Source organism: Petaurus breviceps, unplaced genomic scaffold (assembly GCF_028583685.1).
Source record: "Petaurus breviceps papuanus isolate PSGF00001 unplaced genomic scaffold, PetGlider_PUasm1.0 183, whole genome shotgun sequence".
NCBI lineage: Eukaryota > Metazoa > Chordata > Mammalia > Diprotodontia > Petauridae > Petaurus > Petaurus breviceps.
The window spans coordinates 18065933-18071442 of NW_027185791.1; the positions used below are offsets into that span (position 1 = coordinate 18065933).

The window sequence follows — 5510 nt, forward strand, 5'->3', positions numbered from 1 at the left end:
CTAGCATCCTCTAAAGACCATCATAGCTCAGCCATAGAAGGCAGCTACAGGACGGGACAGAGAGAGTGAGTATTGAGCTTTCACGGATAGTAGATTAGGATGGTGGTTCTGGAGACAAGGTCAGGAATGGCTTTCCCATCAAGAGTGGAATGTGTCCCATCATCCCACACTCTAATGGGTTGATAGCACACCCTTTGGGAAGAGCCCCCACTTTGGATAACTTTGCCTTTGGCACTGCTTCCTCCTACCTCTGACTTTCACCTGTTTTCTTCCCCTGGTCTACAGCTCTAAGGACTCCACTGTTCTTCTGCCATGAAAACCCCTTTGCAGATATTACCTTTGGGGAGATGTGAGACCGCAGGGGGTACTAGATGCTCAGTATCTTCCTGGTAGAGCTTTTCTTTATCTTTGAAGTACTTTTGCTTCTTCAATGATCCAGCATTTATCTGTGACCCCACACTGACCCCAAGTGCGAATGTGAGTCCCCTGACCTGGGGGGGAGGGGATTATTTTTCATCTAGCTTTTGTATCCTCAGAACCTAGTGCTAGGCACATTGTGTATATAGCAGGTGCTTAATAATTAAGATGCCAGTCTTGATTTTTATATTGATTTCAAATTAATTCAATCCACTTTGATAATTGTTAAAACAATCAATAGACAATCACTTTTCTCTAGACCATTGATCTAGGAAACCAAGGGAAGGAAATACCTGAGATGCTCCACATGAACATTACCCACTTCTATCCTAGTCCTGATCTCACTCCAGAAGAATTAGGTATCAGTCGGCTGGCACTGCATAATCTAGCTGTTTTGTGGGACAGTCTCCTTCTGCTTCCAGGACTGTCAGATGCATTGCATGCAATGGCCAAGCCTCCATTCAGATCATGAGTCTTTCCTGTTCCTCCCAGCTGCTAATGCCTTTTTCTTTCATGTTACTTTCATAGTCTCTGTATGTCTTGTACATACCTAGATATTTTCATGTTGCTTCACTCCATTAGAAAATATGCTTGGGGCAGCTAGGTGGCTCAGTGAGTAAAGTGCCGGCCCCGGAGTCAGGAGGACCCGAGTTCAGTTCCAGCCTCAGACACTTAACACCCACACAAAAAAAACTAGTTGTGTAACCTTGGGCAAGTTACTTAACCCCAATTGCACTCCAAAAGGCAAAAAAAAGAAAAGAAAAGAAAAGAAAATATGCTCCACGAGAGCAGGGACTGTGGATTGTGTGTGTGTGTGTGTGTTTTTTAATGATTTTCTTTTTTTTTTTTTTAAATTTCTTTGTGAGTTTAAAATTTAGTCCAGTGTCTGGCATATAGTAAATAGTTAATAGTATTTGCTTGACTATTGACTGAATATACTTTCCTTACTCTGTATCTACCATTATCTTCCACCAGTTCTCAAAATGATGCTCTGAATCAACGCTGAATCCTTTCCCACCCCATTAGTTATTGATGGGCAGGAAGACCATAGTGTTTAGATCTTTAATTCACATAAATGATAGAGTCACCTTTATTACTAAGCTGGAAGGTAAGAGTCTGGTCTGAGAAGAGGAATTGGGATTTATGAATATTAAGTATGCCAAAGAATTTATAGAGGCCTTCCATCCCATATTTCTCATCAAGTACTCTGGGGGTAGGGATGGTGTCAAACTCATGCCCTTATTTATGTAGCTGATTGTGAAGAGGACTTTCCATTAGATTGTAAAGTCCTTGAGGGCAGGGGATGAGTTTTTTTTTAACTTTTTGTACCTTATTGTGCTTAGTATATTTTAGGCAATTAATAAATGTTTACTGATCCATCAATTGACTTGGTATGCCATACTGGCACATCAGCACGAGGCAAGTGTAGGAAATTCAAGCAACCTCCATCAAAGAGGTTTTGGGGAAGATAGATTTTGTCAGATAAAAATCACCCACTCATAAACTTCCTGTATCATTATGCTTGATCCCATATTGACCTCCTAATTCCTTATTAGGAATCCCTTATTCAAGTGTACTAGTTTTCACCCCTTGTCTTAGTTTTTTGGATTTTGGTGCTCTGATAAAAATATGAATAAATGAATCCAATGCCACAGGACCCTCTTATGCCAAAAGACTTGGACAAAGTCTGGAGCTGTCACTAAAAGGCTCTTCATGCTAAATTTATAATGTTAATGAATAATAATAAATGTGCCTCTAGGAAACAGGACTTTTGTCATCTCTGTCTTTCAGCAAAAATGCCTTGCTCATTGATGTTGCATAATGGTGTTTAATCAATGTAAATTTGTTGTTATTTTTTGCTGTCATTATGTCTATCCACATAGACTACACATGGCTGAGAATTCAAATTATGCGAAATGCAAAACTACCTGGGTAAGAATTTGCCAGTTGACATTCAAAAGGCTATTGGTGGGGAAGGCACAATGGCAGGGTGACACAATGGCACATGGTGGAAAGAACAATGGACTAGAACTGCAAAGGTCTGGGTTCAAGTTCTGCCTCTGTAACTTACTAGTTGTGTGAACTTGAGAAAGTTGCTTCTTTTCCTAGGATCTTAATTTTTTTCATTTGCAAAAAGAGGGGATTGCACAGGATGATCTCTGAGGTCCTTTCCAGCTCTGTGACTATGGAGACTATGGGCAGTGGTGTTTGGGTAAATATTTAATAACCAGTTCTTTGGGGGAAAATGTTCTCACAACACACCTTGAAGTTTAATTTGCATTAATGACATTTCCTCCATCAGGTTCTAGACTTTAAGACTAGATAATCAAGAAAATAATTAATCAAGTCTGGATTTGTAGCATTTGCCAGTGTCTGAGGTATACATGTTAATACTAAACATTGAACAATTAGCTTTTTTTTTTTTTTTAAAGCAATCGGGGTTAAGTAACTTGCTCAAGGTTACACAGCCAGTTATTATTTCTGGGTGTGGTGCTGAGTATCTGAGCCCAGATTTGATTCAGGTTATCCCGACACTGGAGCCAGTGTTCTTACTCGCTGAGCCACCTGGCTGCCCCTAAAAATATGGAACACTTCATGAATTTGCATGTCATCCTTGTGCAGGGGCCATGCTAATCTTCTCTGTATCGTTCCAATTTTAGTATATGTGCTGCCGAAGCGAGCATGAACAATTAGCTCTTACTAGTTGGTTTGAGCTGCTCCAGCATGTCCATGACTATAGGACACCTGAAGATAAAGTAGCAACACACATGAAATAACATAATCGCTTGTGACTGATAAATGTCTAAGGCAAAACTTTTGAGCCTTTTTACTTGCTGCTTATACCGAGTGTACAGTGGAACGAACAAAGATTTTAGAGGCAGAGGAGCTAAATTCGGATCCTACCTCCAATCTTTACTATCAGTGTGACCTTTAGTGAGTCATTCAGTCTCTCTAGGACTAAATTTCTTCATTTGAAAGATGAAGGGGCTGGACTATGTGACCTCTGAAGTCTTTCAGATCTAAATATATGACTCTATGGTAGTGATCAGCTGGATGGAAAATAATGATCGTGTCTGCTTTATTTAGCCTTAGATCTGGCTCAGATTCATTGCCATTCCAAGCTGGAAAGCCCCTTGGGAATTTCTAACCTTAAATCAGATAATTGTCTGGGATAAAGGGATATTCAGCTCCAGACATGGAGAGTTCAAAAGTGAGAGGCACTCTGGTCCTTAGATGAATGTGGTGGTTCAACACTTCAATAATAACAAAAGAAGTAGCAACCTGACCTTGTGGGAAATGGGCTTTCTAATTGTTACACACTACAGAGGGAAGCTGAGATGAACTGCATTTGCCTTGATGAGATGAAGCCCAGAAACTGGCTCAACAACTATGAAAACAACATGAATGTGCAGGACCTCATCATATCTTTATTTCATCTTACACATTAATGTTACTTAACATTGCCTAATCAGCATTGACTTTCCATTCTTACAGCCTAGCTAGATGTATTCTCTACATTTCTTCCCTTTCCTACGAAAAGGAAACTTTTCTCTGGAAAACTATTCCCTGGATATATGGCTTCTACATATATTACCTTGATGTATTGATTCTTTCACTAATGGTGTATGTATGCATGTGTGTAATATAAATATTATTATAAAAAAAAGGAAAATGAGCCAATAATATCTGATGATCCAGGATCTTGTGAATATCCTCCCTCTTACTCCCTTGAGATCATCAAAACATGACACAAAACTTCAGAATGACTCAAATAGAAATGAAACTAACAAAGGAAGAAATTAGGACTGAATTTGTCACAATACACGCACATACACACAGACATTGTGTGTGTGTATATATATAAAAAAATTATTGAGCATTTATTTGTTTCTCCTTTCCATAATCCATCCTCCCCATCCCCTAGGAAAAAATATAAATTGCTTGTTTTTAGGGGAAGAGGGAAAGTGATTTGATTTTTCTTTTTTATTAATCAGGTCACCCAAGCTATTATCAATTTTTAAACTATTTTTAATCTAATAAATAAACAACCAGCTACCTCTTCCCCTCTTGCTTTATTTAGTTTCCCTACTCTATCCCAAATTCTTTGAGTTTAAGTTGTTAATTTCTTTAATTTACGTAATTACCTGTTTCTGTCCCTGTTTTGACTCTTTCCCTGCCCAGTTAAGTGAATAGTTCAATTTTTCTTTTACTATAAGCAATAATTTATAAAGTAAAGATAAATGTTTTCATTTTCTAGTCTTATTAAGAGTTGTACTTATTTCCTCTTCTCTTTGAGGTATTTATTTGCAAGTCAACTTGCAAAGAACAATCTGTTCACCATTCTTTAAAAAAAATTTTTTTTTCAAGAGTGCCTCAAACTCTTTTTTCTTGATCGCTCATCTTTCTTCCATTGATATTTAGGTTCAAGTTTGCAGGATCAGTCATTTTGGGTTTCAACTCAAGTTTCAATGCCTTTTGGAATATAGTATTCCATTATCTTCCCCAATTTCTTGCAATTTCAGAATAGTGCTGCTTTGCAAATTGCCTCTCCTTTACATTTGAAGGGACATTTGCAACATTTGTTGTAATTGAAATTGCTAAATTGAACTACTGTCTTGGTATTTGGAACCTATTTTTCTCTTAAAGAAATTTGCTGATTCTCTCAATATCTGTTTTTTAATCTATATTCAGACACTCTGGACAATTTTCTAGTATGATTTTCTGCATAATGGCAGTGAGGTTTTTATTTTATTTGTTGTACTCTCTTGGGAAGCCTGCAATTTTCTGTGCATCCTTTCTTTAAGGTCATTCATCTTGGCATTTGGGGAATTCCTGCATTCTTTTAATATTGTTGTTTGTTTGTTTTGCTTCTGCCAAATTTTCCTCAACTTTTTTTGTTCTTCTTACAATCCTGATAATCTCCCTTTTATTTTTTTAGAGAGATTCTCCATCATGGGTTTAATTTGTCCTAGTGTGTTTATTATGTTTTGTAATTCCTTGTTGACCACTCTATTTTCTGTGTTGAGAGCTCTAATTTCTTAAAGAAATTAAATGCTAATTTCTTCCTTTGTTTATTTTATTTCTCTCTTGAG

The 5510-nt window shown here is 37.5% G+C and overlaps 1 non-coding gene across 1 annotated transcript; it reads right to left on the reverse strand.

Moving 5' to 3' along the window:
* Window positions 1–2994: 2994 nt before the first annotated feature.
* LOC138161184 (U6 spliceosomal RNA) lies at window positions 2995–3101 on the reverse strand. Its single transcript, XR_011168306.1, has one exon. It is a non-coding gene; the product is annotated as a U6 spliceosomal RNA (small nuclear RNA).
* Window positions 3102–5510: the final 2409 nt, after the last annotated feature.